This window comes from Phyllobates terribilis, unplaced genomic scaffold, assembly GCF_046119375.1.
Source record: "Phyllobates terribilis strain yellow unplaced genomic scaffold, ASM4611937v1 Scaffold_780__1_contigs__length_684500, whole genome shotgun sequence".
NCBI lineage: Eukaryota > Metazoa > Chordata > Amphibia > Anura > Dendrobatidae > Phyllobates > Phyllobates terribilis.
In genome coordinates this window covers 159763-180555 of record NW_027363540.1, presented here as the reverse complement: position 1 = coordinate 180555, position 20793 = coordinate 159763, and positions in this window count along the sequence as shown.

The following is a 20793-nucleotide window of genomic DNA, read 5'->3' as shown; positions in this document are numbered from 1 at the left end:
ACACAAAGCAGATCTTATAAGAATATATTGTTACTGGTTTTTTTTTCTACTTTCTGATCAGAAATTCCAGCTCTCGAGAAAAGAAAATCTTCGCTGTATTTGCTTAGAGAGCAACAAAACTCAGAAAATAAAGAAAAGAGGCAAAAGAGACGAGGTAAGTGTGAGAATCAGCTCCTTTACTTACATTATAAATACAAAGCAGATCCTATAAGAATATATTGTTACTGAGGGGTTTTTTTACTTTCTGATCAGAATTTCCAGCTCAGAAAGAAAGGAAATCTGAAAAAAATCTGAGTACACAGGAACAAAACTCAGAAAATGAAGAAAAGAGAGGAAGGAGACGAGGTAAGTGTGAGAATCAGCTCTATGTTGTGTGATGTCAGTGAGAATAATTCATGTGGAGCAGATGTCATCTGTCAGTGATGGGATTGTCACATGTATGATGGCTGACAATGATCCCTGACCTCTGTATGATAAGATTCCTCTGCCGTTTGGCCGCAGTGTCCACGCAGTGGTATCATGTAATACGGAGTCCCATTACTTACATTATATTTATTTCTCTGCTCATAGGTTCCCTCCTCCGCCGGATCTTATCATCCTGCCGGCGTGGATTGTCCAGGGCTGCTCGGATATGTGCATGTTGTCACTGTTCCCCCAGCATCATCTAAAAGACTGAAAACCTCCGCATCTAGCGCCCAGAAATGCAGCAGATCCCCCATCACTGCTGAACCTGTATAGAAGGACCTTCACCAGCTTCCTGTGGCCTTCTCACTGGAACATCTTTACCCGGATATGTTTTGCCTCTATCATCAGGCTCCGCGGTATTCATACTACTCGCCTGACTTGGCTTTTACTGATCACCTGGTATCTGACCCCAGCTGTGTTCATGACTATGATTTCATCTATTAATAATATTCATGGTTTTGTTCATGTCTTAACCTTCTATCCTATTATTAATAATAAAAAAATAAAAATAAAAGCTGTTACTGTTGCTCTGATTTTTTTTCATCTTGAGTTCACAACTAATTGTAACTCACTAATTGTGCTTCTTAACACTAACTGCATTTGTCATTATTCTGAATGCAGCAGCCAGGCTCATATTTCTGTCCAGCAGCTACACCGGCGCCTCCACAGTACCAGTCATTGCACTCTCCCACAAAGCTCTCCACAGTGCTGCACTGTTCTACAACTCCTCCCATATGTCAGTCTACTACCATATCTACACTCCAATGAGCCAAGACTAATATCCTCCATAATCAGGACCTCCCACTCTCACGTCCATGACTTTTTCTGTGCTGCACCAGTTCTCAGGAGTGCATCAGGTTCATTCCTACTGTCTATGGATTTAAGTGTTCACTAAAAACAGATAATTTTTAGCAAGACTATCAAGTCATGTCACTAATCTAAGTTTTGCCCCCAGCACTTAATATCTGTACATATGTACAGATATTGGCTGGTGACCTGTTCATTTAGTCCAGGGCCGGCTTCAGGTTTTTCTGGGCCCCGGGCGAAAGAGTCTCAGTGGGCCCCTTTAACACATACCACGATTCATGATGCAGAGACACGGCGGAGAAATATATATATATATATATTAGTACAATGCAAAGATTTCACTTCTTACATTACATGAGTGATATCTATTATAAATTCCACAATAGCTCAGAAACCGGTGAATCGCTCCACACAGAATAGTGGCCCCCATATAAGGCTCCATACGGAATACTGGCCCCCATATAAGGCCCCATACAGAATACTGGCCCCCATATAAGGCCCCATACGGAATACTGACCCCCATATAAGGCTCCATGCGGAATACTGACCCCCATATAAGGCTCCATGCGGAATACTGACCCCCATATAAGGCTCCAGGCGGAATACTGGCCCCCATATAAGGCTCCATGCGGAATACTGACCCCCATATAAGGCTCCATGCGGAATACTGACCCCCATATAAGGCCCCATACGGAATACTGGCCCCCATATAAGGCTCCATGCGGAATACTGACCCCATATAAGGCTCCATGCGGAATACTGACCCCCATATAAGGCTCCATGCGGAATACTGGCCCCCATATAAGGCTCCATGTGGAATACTGACCCCCATATAAGGCTCCATGCGGAATACTGACCCCCATATAAGGCTCCATGCGGAATACTGGCCCCCATATAAGGCTCCATGCGGAATACTGACCCCCATATAAGGCTCCATGCGGAATACTGGCCCCCATATAAGGCTCCATGCGGAATACTGGCTTCCATATAAGGCTCCATACGGAATACTGGTCCCCATATAAGGCTCCATACAGAATACTGGCCTCCATATAACGTTCCATACAGGATACTGGTCCCCTTATAAAGCTCCATACAGGATACTGGCCCCCATATAACGCTCCATACAGGATACTGGTCCCCTTATAAAACTCCATACAGGATACTGGCCCCCATATAACGCTCCATACAGGATACCGGTCCCCTTATAACGCTCCATACAGGATACTGGCCCCCATATAATGCTGCATGCAGGCTGTTACCCCCCACATAATGCCCCATACAGGTTTCCCCCCCTTATAATGCTCCATGCAGGCTGTTCCCCCCCACATAATGCCCCATACAGCCCCCCCCCTTTTAATGCTCCATGCAGGCTGTTACCCCCCCACATAATGCCCCATACAGGCTGCCCCCCCCTTTATAATGCCCCATGCAGGCTGTTCCCCACCTTATAATGCCCCATACAGGCTGTCACCCCTCCTCTTTATAATGCCCCATGCAGGATGTCCCCCCCCTCTTTATAATGCCCCATGCAGGCTGTTCCCCACCTTATAATGCCCCATGCAGGCTGTCACCACTCCTCTTTATAATGCCCCATGCAGGAATCCCCCCCCCTCTTTATAATGCCCCATGCAGGCTGTCACCCCTCCTCTTTATAATGCCCCATGCAGGCTGTCACCACTCCTCTTTATAATGCCCCATGCAGGAATCCCCCCCCCCTCTTTGTAATGCCCCATGCCTCCATACATAAAAAAAAAAAATCAAATACTCACCTCCCTTCTCACCTGCTGCCACTGCTCGGGTCCGGACTCCAGCGTTGTCGGCGTCTTCCCGCTCAGCGCTCCCTGTGACGGCTCAGGGGAGGGCGCGGTGTAAAGGTGTCACTGCGCCCTCTGACCTGAGACGTCACAGGGAGCGCAGAGCAGGAAGACAGCGGATCTGCGGCGGCACGGGGAGAGGTAAGTATCCAGCTGCCGGGGCCCTGAGCAAGCGGCGGAGAAGGGCGGGCGCTGACACCGCTCTCCTCCGCCCATAGCCCAGCGGGGTGCGTGACCGCCAGTGGGCCCCTCTGCCTGCTCAGGGCCCCGGCATTTGCCCGGGTGCGCCGGGTGCTGACGCCGGCCCTGATTTAGTCTTAACTCCTCGAAGATAGGTGCTCCCTAAAACCACATCTGTTTAGGGCGGCCTATCACGCTCCTTAATCAAAGTCCTTTTATATATTTATAGCCCATTCATTATTTCTCCAAACATAAGTCACTCCACCGCACCCAAAACCCCTACAAATCCTGGCTGGTGACAGCTCCTGCATCCTTTATCTCTCCCTCATCCCCTCAAGATGGCGGACCATCATTGTAAATAAGCCCCTGTACTTTGTGTCCCCCCACCTCATTATAGATTGTAAGCTCTTACCAGCAGGGTCCTCATTAGTTTTGCTGTAATTATTGTATTATCTTTAGCTATGTTACTTATGACTGTTGTATATGAACCTGAATTGTAAAGCGCTGAGGAATATGTTGGCGCTATATGAATAAAGATTATTATTATTATTATTAAAGCAAAACAACAACATGCTTCATACCGCCAAATCTTCCTTAACTCCTTAGTGACCAAGCCAATTTTGACATTAATGACCTGCCCAAATTTTTGAAGTTTGACTAATGTCAATTTATGTGGTAATAACTCTTTAACGCTTCAACGGATCCCACTGATTTTGAGACTGTTTTTTTCATGACATATTGTACTTCATAATAGTGGTAACATTTTTTCAATATGACTTTCATTTATTTGTGAAAATATCGGAAATTTGGCGAAAATTTTTAAAATTTCACAATTTTCAACCTTTTAGTTCTTACGCCCTTAAATCAGAGTGTCATGTCACACAAAATAGTTAATAAATAACATTTCCCACATGCTTACTATACATCTGCGTCCTCTTTGAAACATCGTTTTTTCTGTTAGGAAGTTATAAGGGTCAAGATTTGACCAGTGATTTCTCATTTTTACCACAAAATTTACTAAATATTTTTTTTAGGGACCACATCACATTTGAATTGACTTTGGGGGGCATATATGACACAAAATATCCAAAAGGGATACTATTCTAAAAATTGCACCCCTTAATTCCTCAAAACCACATTCAAGAAGTTTATTAACCTTTCAGGTGCTTCACAGGAACTAAAGCAATGGCAAGGAAAAAATAAACATTTTTTCCACAAAAATTTTACTTTAGCCCCATTTTTTTTATTTTCACAAGGGTAACAGGAGAAATGGACACCAAAAATTGTTGTGTAATTGGTCCTGAGTATGCCAATACCCTATATGTGGGATAAAACTACTGATTGGGCGCACGGCAGGGTTCGGAAGGGAAGGAGCATAATGTCTTTTTGAATGAAAAAATAGCTGGAATCGAGAGCAGACGCCATGTCGTTTGGAGAGCCCCATATGTGCCTAAACAGTGAAAACCCCTACAAGTGACACGATTTTGGAAACTAGACCTCTCAAGGAATGCATGTAGATGCCTGGTGAGCACCTTGAACGCCCAGGTGCTTCACAAAAGTTTATAACGCAGAGCCGTGAAAATAAAAAAAAATCTATTTTTTACCACAAAAATATACTTTTAGCCCCAAATTTTTTTCCCACAAGGGTAATGGGAGAAAATGGACCCAAAAATTTGTTGTGCAATTGCTCCTGAGTACGCCGATATCCCATATGTAGGGGAAAACTATTGTTTGGGCACATGGCAGGGTTCGGAAAGGAAGGAGTGACGTTTTGGAAAGCAGACTTTGATGGAATGGTCTGCGGGTGTCATGTCGCGTTTGGAGAGCCCCTGATGTGCCTAAGCAGTGGAAATCCCCCCTCAAGTTACCCCATTTTGAAAACTACCCCCCTCAAGGATTTTATCCAGGGTTATGTATAGTGAGCATTTGTAAACCACAGGTACTACACATAATTTGTTAACATTAGGTCGTCATATTGAAAATTGTCATTTATTTCACAAAAATGACGTTTTAGCCCCAAATTGATTATTTTCACAATGGACAATAGGTTAAAAAATAACGCGATGATCAAAAACTTCTATTTGGGCACATGGCAGGACTAGGAAAGGAAAGAGAGCTATTGGTCTGGAATATATTGTGAAGGCCATGTCGCATTTGGAAAGCCCCTGACATGCGAAAACAGCAGAAGCCACCACAAGGGACCCAATTTTGGAAACTAGTCCCCTCAAGGAATTTATCTAGGGATGTATTGAGTATTTTTAACTTACAGGTGATTCACAAAACTTTATAACTTCCAGACATGAGAACAAAAAATTATTTTTTTATACTAAAATACTGTTTTAGCACCAAATTTATAATTTACACAAGTGGTAATAGGAGAAAATGGACCCCATAATCTGTTATGCAATTTTTACCGATCACAGTGATACCCCATATGTGGTTGTACACTAATGTTTGAGCACACAGCAGGGGTTGGATAGGAAGGAGCGCTACTTGGCTTTTAGAACACAGATTTCGTTTTAATACAGTAGTGTTCAAAACAATAGCAGTGTGTCCAAAAACATGAGTTAAGCACAAAATCTTTCTACTAGTTTTTATTTCCAGCATTGGGAACATTACACACTGTTTTCTAATTCAAAACATGAAGAGAAATGTATATAATTTTTAACTACTTTACAGAAAATAACAAAAAAAGGAGGCCAAGTACTTAAGCTACGTAGTTGGGAGAGGCGAAATTAAGCCACAGGTCAATAAGAACGAGGCAATTCAGAACTGGCTGCAACCGCTCTCCAAGAAGCAGGTGAGAGCGTTTCTTGGAATCGTGGGATATTACCGGCGGTTTATCCCAAATTTTTCTATGATTGCCGCACCACTGACGGACCTTCTGAAAGGCACAAAATCAACGAGGGCGAAATGGACGGTTGAAACCGAGATGACGTTCCAACAGCTGAAGCTGGCACTCTGTAAGCAGCCGGTCCTGGTTGCACCAGACTTTACTAAAGAGTTTGTGCTCCAGACAGATGACTCAGAAGTTGGCCTAGGAGCCGTGCCGTCACAGGAGATAAATGGGGAAGAGCATCCCATCCTGTATATGAGCCGGAAGCTCTCATCCTGTGAGAAAAATTATGCCATTGTGAAGAAAGAATGCTTAGCCATAAAATCAGCCATACACACGCTAAGATATTACCTACTTGGCCAAAAGTTTAAATTGGTGTCAGACTATGCCCCTTTGAGATGGTTGAGGGAAAAGAAGGGTAAGAATGCCTGAGCAACTAGGTGGTTCTTAGGTCTCAAAGACTTTAATTTTCACATGGAGCATAGACCTGGGAAGTTACACGCTAATGCTACTGCCCTCTCCAGAATTCCCTGCTGGGTGACTGAAGGTGCCCCCCAGCTTTTGGCAGAGGGGGGGAATATGTGACAGAGTCACTGGTATTATATGCGAGGGGAGGTATGCGTCACTCAGGATTCTCTCCTGTGTGAACTGAGACCTACTGAATCTCTGCCAGCATGTTATATGCTGTGGGTTACCTCTTTTAAAGGGTGTGGTTTTATGGGAATGATGTAGAGATGGGAGGGAAGTCATTCCCCATATCTCCTCCTCAGGGTGTGGCTGAGCAAGCTTTAAATGTTCAGTCCTGTTTTTTTTTCTTTGTGTTGTGTTTGGAGAGGCAAGGTCTCCAGGCTGGACAGCCATAGCTCAGGACAGAGCTGAAGGGTGGACATAACCTGTGTGGGTGAATGGCACATACACATATGGACTGTGCAATTGTTTATCTTTTGTTATGTTGTTTTGCTAGTAAGGCTGTGTTTATCTTTGCTGGAGTTGCAGAGCTTTTGTCACGGGTGTGTCAGAGGTGACAGACAGTCGCCCTACAGTGGGTTGCAGGAGACATCTACGTTTGGCATTGCAGACAGCTTCTTAGATAAGAGGCTGTCTTTAGGACCAAGTAGCTACCTCTCTCTTGCTAATTAGCTCTCTGGCCTGGGTGTATATATACCTGGAGTGTCTGAGAGGGAGTCGCCGGCTATATTCATTTCTACTTGTGAGGCTTATCAGGAGCAGCACTTCATCCTTTCTGGAGCTTGAGGCCATGTGTATATTTGAAATCATCTAAAGCTAAGCAATTTTCCCCTGTTTTGTCTTCTCTTGTTGTCTATAGTGTTTAGTGGAGGTTGACTAGTTCTCATCTCCTTCCATCCCTAGCCGTAGCCGTACGCCAGGGAAAGTAGGGCGAGGCACGCATACGGTGATTGCTGAAGAGGCAATATAGGTACGGTAGTTAAGACAGGGTGACGTTAGACCATACTAGGAGGTCTCTACTTCCTCCTTTCCCTTTTCCCTTTGTGTTGCACTAACTCCTGGCGTGACATTATAGCCGGCCGAGCACGTTTTGAAAAGAAAAAAAAAAAAAGCTGTAATTTTTTTTCCTTTGTCTGGAGAAGGGATATATCAGACCCTCATCTTCGCTAGTGGCGGCAGGGTTCTTCTTTGTGAAGAAAAAAGATGGCGGTCTACGTCCCTGTTTAGATTTCCGGGAATTACATCAAATTACCATCCATGATCCAAACCGTCTTCCTGATTCTTCCCTCCAGGCTTTTTCTTCCTTAAAGAACCATTTTGCCACTGCATGTATACTCAGTCAACCCGATGTTTCTCAACCCTTTAATGTGGAGGTTGATGCTTCTGATGTTGGGGTTGGGGCTGTGTTGTCTCAGGGTTCATCCCCTGGTAAATGGCATCCATGCGCCTTCTTTTCTAAAAAATTGTCTTCAGCAGAGAGAAATTAGGACATGGGTAATAGGGAACTTTTGGCGATCAAATTGGCGTTCAAGTAATGTCGACATTAGTTGGAGGAGGCTGTCCATCCTATTACTGTTATTACTGACCATAAGAACCCGTCATATCTCCAGTCAGCTAAATGTCTCAACCCTGGGTTCAATTTTGTTGTCACTCTTCGTCCAGGGGTCAAAAATGTCAAGGCTGATGCTTTGTACCGGAGCTTCCCTGGTGGTGGTGACCATGAGAACCCTGCCCTGATATTACAGAAAGGGGTAGTCATTTTCGCTCTTTATCCTGAACTGGACGGTGAGGTGTTGGAGGCTCAGGGGGACGCCCCTGCCTTCTGCCCTTCAGGAAAGTTATTTGTACCATCTGACCTGCGCCGCAAAGTAATCAAGGAACATCATAACTCTGTGCTTGCTGAGCATCCAGGTGGTAAGGCAACTGCGGACCTCCTCTCTCATCGTTTTTGGTGGCTGGGGTTGCATCGGGATCCAATTGAACACTTAGCTGCTTGTAGTATTTGCGCGCGTTCTAAGGTTTCGTATACCCCTCCGTCTGGTACTCTTCTTCCGCTACTTATCCCTAGTAGGTCATGGACACACTTGTCCATGCATTTTATTACTGACCTACCGGTTTCTGCAGGTGAAACGGTGGTTTTGGTGGTAGTAGATAGGTTCAGTAAAATGGTTCACTTTGTCGCATTACCTGCACTTCCCAATGCCAAGACACTTGCTCAGGTGTTCATAAATTATATTGTGAAGCTTCACGGGGTTCTCTCTGATGTGGTGTCTGATCAGGGGACCCAGTTTGTTTCCAAGTTCTGGAAGGCATTCTGTTCTCGACCGGGGGTGCAGCAGTCCTTTTCATCTGCCTTCTACCCTCAGTCGAATGGTCAGACCGAGCGTGTCAATCAGAACTTGGAGACATACCTCAGGTGTTTCGTTTCCGAAAATCAGGAGGATTGGACATCCTACTTACCGCCAGCAGAATTTGCCATCAATAATCATCGTCAAGAATCCACTGGCAGGTCACCGTTCTTCGGTACATATGGTTATCATCCACAGTTTGGTACCTTCAGTGGGGGAAGAGCTTCATGAGTTTCTGAGGAGGAACGGTTTACATCATTGCTCTCCTCCATATGGCAGGGTGTTCTTTGAAACTTAAAGACCATGTGAAACAGGTATAAACGTATGGCCGACAGAAAAAGCTTGCCAGGTCTGGACCTGAATGTGAATGATTTTGTGTGGTTGTCTACCACGAATATAAGATTAAAAGTTCCTTCTTGGAAGCTGGGACCTAGGCTAATAAGCCCTATAAAATAACCACCGTCATTAACTCAGCAGCGTTTCATCTTGAACTTCCTCAGGCCCTTAAAGGTCCACAATGTGTTCCACATATCCTTACTCAAAAGGTATGTGGAACCTCTTGAACCCTCAAGTCTACCACCGCCCCCAGTACTGGTTGATGGTAATCTGGAGTTCCAGATTTTGAGGATTGTAGATTCTCATCTCAAATGTTGTTCTTTACAATACTTGGTGCACTGAAAAGGCCATAGTCCAGAGGAGAGGATGTGAGTTTCAGCGTCAGAGGTGAACGTTCCCAGATTGGTTAGCTCATTCCACACCTCTTTTCCTGAGAAACCCGGTCCTGAGGCCACTCGTAGAGGGGGGGCTACTATCGCAAGTGTGTCAAAGGTGACAAACAGTCGCCCTGCAGTGGGTTGCAGGAGATCTCTACGTTTGGCATTACAGATAAGATAAGATTGTAGATAAGAAGCTGTCTTTAGGACCAAGTGGCTACCTCTCTCTTGCTAATTAGCTCTCTGGCCTGGGTGTATATGTAGCACCCCGAGGGCTCGGTTGCTACAGAGGTATTGCATCTCAGCCAGATGTGCGATATCTCACTCTCAGGTATGGATGCAGTGTGGATCAGGACCCTGACACCTGCATGCTTTACACCAGATTTCCAGGGGGCAGGGCGACCGATATGCTCCAAGTAGAGCACGACAGTCCCTGTCCCTGGCTGGAGTGGGGGGAGGGAACACCGAGGAAGTGGGAACCCTGTAGTGCAGGAGCAGGGAGGAGGTAGTTCCTGGGTGCACCTAGAGGGAGGTATAAAAGGTGGGCACCATCTTAGATCAGTGTTCAGTCTGAGAGAGGAAGTGACAGAGCAGGGCCTCTGTGGAGCTCTGCTCCGGAGGCGGGCCTAGCCTGTGAGGCCCAGCAAGCACTAAAAGAGAAGACAGTTCAGTGAGAGAAGAAGAGGGAGCAGGAGGTGGGAGCAGAGGCTGGTGAGCACAGTACGACGTAGGCAGCCGTTACCTGCAGAAGTGGTCTGGATAATAAGAACTGTGAGTAAAGACCCTGGACTGCATCACTGACTCTGTGTCGTCACTGCTACTCCTGCACCATCACTCCCATCCTCCGCATACACTGCCCTGAGACTACACTCCTCCCGTGGGGAGTTGTACTACACTCTGCTGCACTTACAACACCAGCCTCAGCGGTCTGCCCTGCAGCGGCGGTTCATCCTGACCGCAATCCACGGGTGGCGTAGTCGGACATTTAATATCATAAAAACCACACAAATAGACTGCCATTTGAGTTGACCACCCTGAGCCACGGGACCGGGTCCCCGCCGCACGAAGACTACAACCCCCAGCATCCGCAATGAGTCCGGTTCCGGGTTTCCCCACACGCGCGCGGCCCAGGGGGCGTGTCATATATATACCTGGTGTGTCTGAGAGGGAGTCGCCGGCTATATTCATTTCCACTTGTGAGGCTTATCAGGAGCAGCACTTAGTCCTTTCTGGAGCTTGAGGCCGTGTGTATATTTGAACTGATCTAAAGCTAAGCAATTTCCCCGTTTTGTCTTCCCTTGTTGTCTATAGTGTTTAGTGGCGGTTGACTAGTGCTCATCTCTTTCCATCCCTAGCCGTAGCCATACATGAGGGAAAGTAGGGCGAGGCACGCGTGCAGCGATTGCTGAAGAGTCAATATAGGGGCGGTAGTTGAGAAACAGTGATGCTAGACTAGACTAGGAGGTCTCCACTTCCCCCTTTCCCTAGTGTCTGGGCTCCCTTTCCCTTTTCCCTCTGTATTGCACTAACACCTGATGTGACAGCATTATGCCATATAATAAAGCCTGCAGAGAAAACCTGGTTCCTGAGTCTACTTCCGGAAGCGGCCGAGCAAGTCGACCTACCACACCATGTATAAAAAGGCTACCACACCATGTATATTTTTGCTGTCCCTATTCTAGTCCTATTAATTACTCTCATTTTTTTTAATTGTTTTATCACACACAAAAAAAATAAATAATCGGATGCCGATCAGCGCTCAATGGCTGTAGGACGCATACACAGATCTGGTGAAAAAAGAGGATAAAAAACATAGAAAGGAAAGAAAAAAGTCCTAGCCAAATGTGAGCATTGGTTCCAATTAGTGATGCGCGTCTGATCAGCGGCTCGGCGGCTGCAGGACGCATGCACGGAAGTGGTGTAAAGGAAGGGTGGAGGTTGGGGATTAGAGGAAAAAAAATTACTGGAAAACAGCGAGCACGAGTGACGATTAGTGATTTGTGTCACTGATCAGTGCTCGGTGACTGCAGGACGCATGCACGAGTAACTAAAATGCTCCTTACTCGGACCAAACAATTCCTAATGCTCGGGTGCTCGTTTCGAGTAACGAGTATAATGGGAGTCAATGAGAAATCTGAGCATTTTTCCGGCAGACCCTACAAGGAGGTCTGGGGGGCAGAGAAAATGTGCAAATGGATGAGAAAGGTGCTGAATGGAAGGAGAACAGCATGGGGAAGACCCCTGGAAGCATCTCTGACTCCCAGATCACAGCTGAGAACAATGGTTTCACACTTTTACTCCACTTTAAGGACTGACAATAAAACATTCCAAATCAACGATAAATTGCATTTTAGATGAAAAAAAATGTTAAGAAATATGTTTCCTGTATAATAACTTGTATATAAGGCAAAATTTAAAAAGCATTTTAAAAAAATTATAATTTAAGTAAACCAAAATTGTTTTTTTTATGAAAAAATAGTAAACTTCAGTGTAATTTATGAAGGAAGCACGAACTGCCAAAAATTATCGACTCGGATACACCCTGTATTAGACATAAAGGAGGGTCTCATACACATTCTGTTCAAATTGTCATGTAGTGGTACTCCTAGACTCATAAAGGCTATGCACTAAGTGCAAATCCTGCCAAAAATTACAAGCAGGGTTATCCATACTCTCTTGAAGGCACCAACTGTAGTGCCTCATTCAAATATTGTGAACAAAGTGTAGTTGTGGTACTCCTACATTCATAAAGGCTTTGCACAAGTACAAAGGCAGGAACAAATTATAAGTAAGGTCATCCATAGACCCTAGAAGGCAACAACTGGCAGGCCTCATTCAAATATAGAACATTAAAAACACTTTATATGCTGCTGTCATCAGGTGGTGTGTAAAAGCCTGGTATAATCCATGCTTTGTTCATTGTTATCAGTCAGCCTTTCTGTTGCAGGAGAAAGCGCCTGTCCGTTATGACCCCCCTTTGGCACTAAAAATCTGCTGAGACAAGACCCTAGCGGCAGTGCAGCACAACACCTCCAAGGCATAGAGGGACAGCTCATGCCAGGTGTCCAGCTTTGAGACCCAATAGCTGAAGGTCGCAGAGGAATTAACAAATAAGCTGCTTTGGTCGGCCAGGTATTGCTTGACCATCTTTGAAAACTTTTCCTTCCTTGTCAAAAATACCTGGCCATGATGACGCGCCCCCTGAGCCATGGGGATACCCGGAGCCGGGCCTTGTAGATGCTGGGGGTTGTAGTCACCGTGGTGGTGACCCGGTCCGTGACCCAGGGCGGTCAAACCAAAGGGGTAGTCTATATGTACAAATGTTAATGTCCGACTAAGCCACCTGTGGATTGCGGTCATTGGTAACCGCCACTGCGGAGCAGTCCGCTGAAGCTGGTGGTATGTGCAGCAAGGTGATGTGACTCCCCACAGGAGGAGTGTAGCTTCAGGGCAGCGTGCTTGGATGATGGTGGTGATTGTGCAGGGCGTTCTAGTGCTATGAGTGCTGGCGCCGCAAGGAACACAGAGACAGGATAGTGCAGTCCCAGGGTCTTTACTCACTGTTGTTGTAGTTCAGATTACAGGTACCAAGCAATCTTCCCCCGTCGTGCTGTGCGTACTCAGTGAGGGGTTCAGTCCACCCTCAGGTATTTCCAGAGCACTTATCAGGACCCCGTTCTGTGTACCTTCCTCTGGCCTCTTCCTGCACCTCACACCCAGCGCCACTTCTATCCGGTACCCTCGGGCCTTGGCGGGCGACGTGTGTTCTGTCCCCTGGGTCCTGTGCTGATACCTTCTTAGTGTACTGGTGTGGACTTGTGGTCTGCAGTACTTGAAATGCTGCAGCCTCCGGTTCCTAGTTAAGCATTTGCTGTTTCTCTACTAGTTGAAGGACCCGGTTCCCTGTTCTAGCCTGACCCCTCTACCTCCTGGTACGGGTGGCTTGCTGCACGGCCCGTACCCCTAGGGTCCCTTCACTCCTCATTCCTGGAGCCGTCCTGCTCCCTCTCCTCTCTCTCAGGCTCAGGCCTCCTGACTTGGCCCGCCTTTGGAGCAGAGCTCATACAGAGCCTCTGCTCCCTGACTTCTCCTCAGTCTGTCTGACTGGAACTCCACCTGCTCTTCTGTCTGAACCAAGATGGTTCCTTACTTTTATACCTCCTACACATGTGCTCCCAGTATCTATGTCCTCCACCCCATCCACTACATAGTTCCCCCTCTCTAGGTGGTTCCCCCCACTCCAGCCAGGGACCAGGGACTGTGCTCTCCTGTAGGAGCAATCTCGCCCTGTCCCCCGGAAATGTGGTGTAGTGAATGCTGGTGTTAGGGTCCTGAGCTGTACTCTTTCCTTACATGGGAGTGAGATACCACACCTCTGGGTGAGATGCAATACCTCTGTGGCGACCGAACCCTCAGGGGCGCCACACACCCCCCTGGTAAAACACAGCACATCCACAGGCTGGAACAGAGCAAAAGACAGGGTAAATTAGGACATGCAAATTTTTGGATGCATCACATTATATAACATTATGGATACTTTTTAAAGGACATTTCTCTTCACACTTATAAAATATTTCTTCACACATATAAGACATTTTTAATATAAACATTCTTCATATCAACACATTTTCAAGTAAAACTTTTGGTCAACCGGTCACAGTAATGACTGCAACCAGGTGTCCATTTTTCGATAAAGTACAAACTTGCAAACATGAATATGACGGACCCGTTCCAAACCCTCAACGGAGGCCCTGGGGTGGCTGCAGGGCTTAGACGATCCAGATGCTGGACCTCGTCTTCAGTCACCTACAACGGGTTTTTGTTCTGAGGTCACTCGTTGTAGTTCTTATAAAACCAATAAGGGGCACCTCAAGAGGTGCAACTATTTACAAGAAGCGGCTGCTCCCAGTCCTCAGCCAGTTAGTCTCTGGACCCTTTACGGGTAACTAAACAACCTAGTAAAAACACAAACGGTGAACCTGCAGCGTCTATGCTGCTGTACGGGTACTGATTACTACTGGCAGTCCTTAGTAGTATTGCTCCCTCCAGGGAGGCTCTAGTTCATCACAAGCTGACCCAGCCGGGTCTTCAGCTTCATACTGGTAGAAGCCGTGCTCTTCTACCACCTTGTGGACATTTAAGGCATACCAGCCTCTGACTCCTTTGTGATGGGTATAGGTCACGATGTTTCCGGGGTAGAGGTCCCTATCAGGGTGACCTGCTATTAGGTGGGACTCCACGTCCCTCCTGTTGACGAACAGATCAATGTCTGTGTATGGGTCCCGGATGAATCCCCACCCGGCATCCAAATTGAATTTAACTACGGTCCCTTCTTCCTTGGGACCGTGGGTGGCTTTGTTGGCCTGGCAGGCCCGGGTCTTTTCCTGCATATTCTGGGCCTCTAATTTCTCCCACCGCACGCGCCGTGAGCTGCGCTCTTTTTCCTTTTTGAAATTGGACCAGCTGCTGGTGGCAGAACTCTTTGCGACGGGCTGCGGCTGCCCTGGTCTCCTGGGACAACCCCATCAGGTCCTCCCCAGAGTGATCCCACTCAAACTGGGCCTCGTCTTCTGGCAACCGGGAGATGGCGGCAGGCTGCGGAGCGGGTAGGAGCGAGGGCCGCTGGTCCTCCACCTCCGTGGACCAGTCCCACCGGCGACATCTGTATACCCACTTGGCTGGTGGGGGAGTTGGTTCCTGCAGGGGACCCAGAAGCTGGCTGGCTGTGCCGGTGCCCGGAGGTGGCGGTGTCTGGGCTTGCGGGGCGTGCAGGGCAGGCGCGCCCGGGACTTGTGGACCTTGCGGCGGGGTCAGGTGCGGGCCGCCGCTGGTGGCGCCTGGGGTCAGCAGCTCCACCAGCGGGCCCAGGAGCAGGTCGACGCTGGCGGCGCCCGGGGCTGGAGGGCTTGGCTGGGGGCCTAGGAGCGGGCCGCCGCTGGTGGCACCCGGGGCTGGAGGGCTTGGCTGGGAGCCTTGCTGCGGGGTCAGGAGCGGGCTGGTGTTGGTAGCGCCCGGGGTCAGCGGCTCCACCAGGGGGCCCAGGAGCAGGTCGACGCTGGCAGCGCCCGGGACAGGGAAACTCCTCCTACCTGCTCCCGCGGCCGCTCCTGCGTCACGTGTCGCCTCCTGGCGCTGGTCGGGCTCCGCTAAGGCTGGGGCACCGCCGGTGCTTGGTAGCGTCGTCGGCTGCTGGTTCGCCATCCGCTGTTCCATCTCCCGTCTCCACCCGGTGATGGCGTCTCGCTAGGCCCTCTCCATCCTCCGGCCCTGGTCTTCCATCCCAGAGCGGAGGAACTCCGAGTCCTCCTGGGGTAGCTTAGCCACTAGCTCCTCCAAGGTGTAGGGTGCTGCGGCCTGCAGCAGGCCGCTGACTGGGGCTCTTGTGCTGCCGTCCTCCATCTTCCCTACAGGGTGCGGTCTGTCTAGACTGATCCAGACCACGCCCTGTCTCCCAGTTTTCTTCTCTCCTCTCCCCTTTTGGGGGCGGTCCCAGGGCAGTTTGTTGTGGTCCCATGGCAATCTGCTGTCGGTTACTTTCAGGGTCAGCCCCCCCAACTTGATGGACACACTTGCATACATGACCACTGCTGTTTGGGGCGGGCTCCGCTTCTGGCACCATTCTGGGACCTGGCCCACGATGGGAGGTGGTTTCTTGTCGTCTTTTAGCACGCACATAATGGCGCCCATTCTTCTGGGGCGGGCGCCACATTTAGTAGAAAACAGTCTTTAGGCGCGCGATACCCAGTGATAACGGGTGGGCTCATATCCTGCCGACTACGCCAAAGTTGACGTGCCCCCTGGGTCGTGGGGTACCCGGAGCTGGGCCGGTAGACGCTGGGGGTTGTAGTCACTGTGGCGGTGACCCGGTCCGTGACCCAGGGCGGTCAATCTAAGGGTAGTATTTGTGTGTAGGGGTTTTATAATGTCCGACTACGCCACCTGTGGAGTGCGGGCAATGAGGCCGCCGCTGCGGAACAGTCCTCTGAAGCTGATGGTTTGGCAGCACATGTGGTATAACTCCCCACAGGAAGAGTGTAGCTTCAGGGCAGTGTGAGTGGATGATGGTGATTGTAGGGCAAGGAGTCAGTAATGAAAACAGAGTCCGTGTGATGCAGTCCCAAGGTCTTTACTCACAGTTATTGCAGTTCTGGTTACAGGGACCCATGTAACGGCCCTCGTCGTTCTGTGCTCACTCAGTGAGGGGTTCAACCGACCCCCAGGTAACTCCGGAGTATTTAGCTGGATCCTCCTCTGTGTGTCTTTTCTCTGGCCTTCTCCCTGCACCTCACACTCAGTGACACTTCTATCCGGTACCCTCGGGCCTTGGCGGGCGACGTGTGTTCCGTCCCCTGGGTCCTATGTGGCTACCTTCTTAGTGAGACTGGTGTGGACTTTTGGCTTACGGTACATAAAGTGCTGCAGCTTCCGGTTTCTAGTTGAGCCTTGCTGTTTCTCTGCTAGTTGAGGGACCGGTTCCCCTTATCTGGCCTGACCCCTCTACCTCCTGGTAGCAGCGGGCGTACGGGTGGCCTTCTGCATGGCCCGTACCCCTAGGGTCCCTTCAGTTCCTGGAGCCTTCCTGCTCCCACTCCTCTCTTCTCTCCTTCAGTCCTGGGCCTCACAGGCTAGGCCCACCTCTGGAGCAGAGCTCATACAGAGCCTCTGCTCCTTCACTTCTCCTCCTCTGACTGAACTCTCTAAGATGGTGTCCCTATTTTATACTGCTCCCACTCAAGTGTTCCCAGGATCTGCGTCCTTCACCCCATCCACTACATGGTTCCCCCTCTCTAGGTGGTTCCCCCCACTCCAGCCAGGGATCAGGGACTGTGCTCTCCCGTAGGAGCAATCTTGCCTTGTCCCCCGGAAATGTGGTGTAGCGAATGCTGGTGTTAGGATCCTGAGCCATACTCCTTCCTTACCTGAGAGTGAAGTACCACACATCTGGATGAGATGCAATACCTCTGTGGCGACCGAACCCTCAGGGGCGCCACAGCCCCAACAGTGCAAACAACTCTGTATGATGCCCCTGAAACCCCCCACATATAGTATACAGCTCCAACTTTGCCCACAACACTTTATGATGCCCCCTCAGCCCTCCACACATAGTATATGGCCCCAATAGTGCCCACAACACTGCATGATACCCAACAGCCTCTCACACATAGTATACAGCCCTAACAATGCCCACACACTGTATGATGCCCCACAGACCCCAATCACAACATAGTATTATGTTCCATAAAGTGTACACACACTCAGCTGTCACACACAGACACAGATAGACACACTGTGTATATACACTGCTCAAAAAAATAAAGGGAACACTCAAATAACACATCCTAGATCTGAATGAATGAAATATTCTCATTGAATACTTTGTTCTGTACAAAGTTGAATGTGCTGACAACAAAATCACACAAAAATCATCAATGGAAATCAAATTTATTAACCAATGGAGGCCTGGATTTGGAGTCACCCCCAAAATTAAAGTGGAAAAACACACAACAGGCTGATCGTACTTTTATGTAATGTCCTTAAAACAAGTCAAAATGAGGCTCAGTATTGTGTGTGGCCTCCACGTGCCTGTATGGCCTCCCTACAACGCCTGGGCATGCTACTGATGAGGTTGTGGATGGTCTCCTGTGGGATCTCCTCCCAGACCTGGACTAAAGCATCCGCCAACTCCTGGACAGTTTGTGGTGCAATGTGTAGTATTGAGCGAGCATGCTCGACACTGCTCGGTACTCGCCCGAGCATCACGCTACTCGAGATGTTCGGCGAGCACCGAGCATTTCCGGGTTACTCGGGCGGGAGCTCGGGTCTCCGCCCTGCATGTTTGGCGCTCTTTAAGGAGCCAATGAACATGCAGGGATTGCCAGCCAGTCACTTTAATGCCGCAGCCATGTTGTTTGTGGGCATTACAGTGATTGGCTGGCCGCACAGCGTCACCTCGAGTATTTAAAACGGGGCGCCGCCATCTTGGACACAGTCGCTCCAGAACAGACAGTGTAGGGACAGCGCTGTTGATTTAGGGAGAGATATAAACTGCGAAATAGTTAGTGTAGGGTCTGTAAAGGCTGCCAGATCAAACAAACAGTCCTTCTAAGGACTAATATCCATCCCAGATATCAGGCAGGCAGGCTGTATAGGAGACGCAGTGGTTATACCAGCAAACGCTGCATTACAGTCCTGTGTGCTCCTGTTGCTGAAATTGCTGGACTTAGCTCCAGGTCTCGGGGGCCAGGAAAAGTCCCTTTTTTTCATCTAAATGCTTTTGGCATTTTTTGCCGTAAAAAAAAAATAATAGTGTCTCCCTGATTTTTCAGACACAAATATATCTGTTGAAAATAGTCTGGTGTAGGCCAGAGAGACAGAAGTGTGGTTTTGCTGTTCCACGGTAAAAAATCTCTATTATCCTGCTTTTGGCATTTTTTGCCGTAAAAAAAAAAATAATAGTGTCTCCCTGATTTTTCAGACACAAATATATCTGTTGAAAATATTCTGGTGTAGGCCAGAGAGACAGAAGTGTGGTTTTGCTGTTCCATGGTAAAAAATCTCTATTATCCTGCTTTTGGCATTTTTTGCCGTAAAAAATAAATAATAGTGTCTCCTGATTGTTCAGACACAAATATATCTGTTGAAAATAGTCTGGTGTAGGCCCGAGAAATACAAGTGTGGTTTTGCAGTTCCACAGGTCAAATCTCTGTATTATCCTGCTTTTCGCAATTTTTGCCGGAAAAAATAAATAATAGTGTCTCCTGATTGTTCAGACACAAATATATCTGTTGAAAATAGTTTGGTGTAGGCCCGAGAAATACAAGTGTGGTTTTGCAGTTCCACGGTTCAAACCTCTGTATTATCCACTTTTGGGCCATTTGTATCTAAAAAAAACAGTTTGAGTGTATCGCTCACTGTTCAGCCGCAAATATATGTATTTAAAAAAGTCTGGTATACACCAGTAAATTATAACTGTGGTTTTGCTGTTCCACGGTAAGAAATCTCTATTATTCAGCTTTTGGTATTTTTTCCGTAAAGAAAAACAGTAATAGTTTCTCCCTGATTGTTCAGATTGTTTAAAAGAGTCGGGTGTAGGCCAGAGAAAGAACTGTGGTTTTCCTCTTCCCCGGTTCTAATCTACTTTTTATTACCCTTGTTCCATTGATAGTGCGAGTGTAAGCTATTTTGCTTCCTTTACAATGGGCAAGGCACGTGGCAAGGGACGTGGAAGTGGACGTTCTGGTGATGGTGCGTGCAGAGGACGGGGCCGTGGCCAAGGTGAAAATGTGCCACAACCAACAGCCACATCTTCTTGCTCCCACTTCTTGACCGAATTACTAGGGAAGCACAGAACACCACCAGTATTGCGAACTGATCAGTGTGAACAGGTTATTAATTGGATAACAGATAATACTTCCAGTTACCTGGGCACCACCACCTCCGGCCTGTCTTCCACACGGTCGACTCTTAGTAGCCGTGAGTCTCGACAGCATACTCCTCCTCACGCTGATGCTCCTTCCCCCCACCATGCCGAGTGTCGTCAGACAGTAACTGATCCCACACTTGGACACTCTGAAGAGCTGTTCACTGGTCATTTCCAGATTTGTGCCCCTCGCCTGCTCCGCTTGAAGTGGTGGAAGAGGAGATCCCATGTAGCGATGCCCAAATATTTGAACAGCCACGGCCACAGGAAGTCGACGCTGGCAATTTGTCACAAGAGGTGGACGATGATGAGACACAATTGCCAGGAAGTGAGGAGGAGGATCGTGGTGCGCAAGTGGAAGAGGAGGAGGTGGTGGATGATCTAGTAACTGACCCAACGTGGCAGGAGGACATGCAGAGTGACGCCAGCAGCACTAAGGGGGAAGGAGGCAGAGTACCCCAACAGACAGGAAGAAGCAATGTGGTGGCCGCAGACTGAAGGCGGGCAACAGTTCCTCGTAACACCAACACGAGGGACGTTGGCAGTACAAGCGGTAGGTCTTCCAGAGTCTGGAATTTTTTTAAAGACTCTGCTGATAACCCCAAAAGGGCCATTTGTGCCACCTGCCATGCCAGCATCAGCAGGGGTGACAAAACTACCAGCCTGACCACCACCAGCATGATCAGGCACATGGCAGCAAAGCACCCGACTTTGTGGGGCGAACCCCAGGGTCCACGACCAG